The sequence below is a fragment of the Myotis brandtii genome, unplaced genomic scaffold (assembly GCF_000412655.1).
Source record: "Myotis brandtii unplaced genomic scaffold, ASM41265v1 scaffold42, whole genome shotgun sequence".
NCBI lineage: Eukaryota > Metazoa > Chordata > Mammalia > Chiroptera > Vespertilionidae > Myotis > Myotis brandtii.
The window spans coordinates 428466-429889 of NW_005366108.1; positions in this window are offsets into that span (position 1 = coordinate 428466).

Here is a 1424-nt window from a genome sequence, read left to right on the forward strand (position 1 = left end):
AAATATTTAATGAATATGTTAAATCATTTAAGCTTTTCATAATACTTTTAAAATTTATGAAATATAATTTTTATAGTTAAATTTGTTTATTTCGATATTTTAATTTTATTTTTGCAAACTAGTTTTTGTTACTCTGTTCATCTTTGCCTGACTCACTTTGCAATATTTAATTTTTAACTCTGTCTTAATGCCTTTTATCTATTTGCCTTGCTTTATTGTAATTTGTAGGTCATCCTATAAAACATTGAAAATGTGATATTGAATATCCCCTTTCTCAGATCTTATAAGAAAACACTTAGTATGTAGCTATTAAGTACAATATAAGCTGTAGGTTTTTCATAGAAGATTATAACATTAAGATATTTCCCATCTTATGAGTTGCATGAGAGTATAATTATGTAATTTAATTATATAATTTATTCAATAGCTATCATCCAGTAAATAAATTTCTGATTTTTAATGGGATGTTTTTATATGGTTCAAAATTTATTTATTTTTCTGGCAAAAGATTCTTCTTAACTAGTAAAAATTTTAAATCAAAAATTTTAACATATATTTAATGTAATTTTGTACAAGTTCTAAAATGATGATTACATCCTATCTAATAAAAGACAAACAGGGTAATTAACCATACCTCCACTATGCTTCCCATTGGCTAATCAGCGAGATATGCAAATTAACTGTCAACAAAGATGGCAGCCAGCAGCCATGCAGCTGAAGCGAGCAGGAGGTTTGCTTGCTCCAGTGATGGAGGAAACCAAGGTCCCCCACTTCCACGGCCTGGCTCTGAGTTCTGAAAGCAACAGCTCCGAAAGCAACAAAGTTTCAATTATAGAAGCTAAACAAACCCCAGATACCTGCTTTCAGCCAGCTGCAGCCTCAGAGCTAGAGCAAGCAGGACAGCAACAAAATTTCAATTATAGAAGCCAAACAAAACACAGATACCTGCTTTCAGCCAGCTGCAGCCTCAGAGCTAGAGCAAGCAGGACAGCAACAAAATTTCAATTATAGAAGCCAAACAAAACACAGATACCTGCTTTCAGCCAGCTGCAGCCTCAGAGCTAGAGCAAGCAGGACAGCAACAAAATTTCAATTATAGAAGCCAAACAAAACACAGATACCTGCTTTCAGCCAGCTGCAGCCTCAGAGCTAGAGCAAGCAGGACAGCAACAAAATTTCAATTATAGAAGCCAAACAAAACACAGATACCTGCTTTCAGCCAGCTGCGGCCTCAGAGCTGGGAATGCCAGTGATGACAACAAATTTTCAATTACAGAAGGTGAATAAATCCCAAAACAAAAAAAAAAGAAAAAAAGGAGAGGCTGGGAGCTTCCATCGCCAGGGGGCTTGGCCAGCCTGAAAATGGCCCTCAGCCCCTCACCCAGACTGGCCAGGCACCCCAGTGGGGACCCTCACCCTCAAGG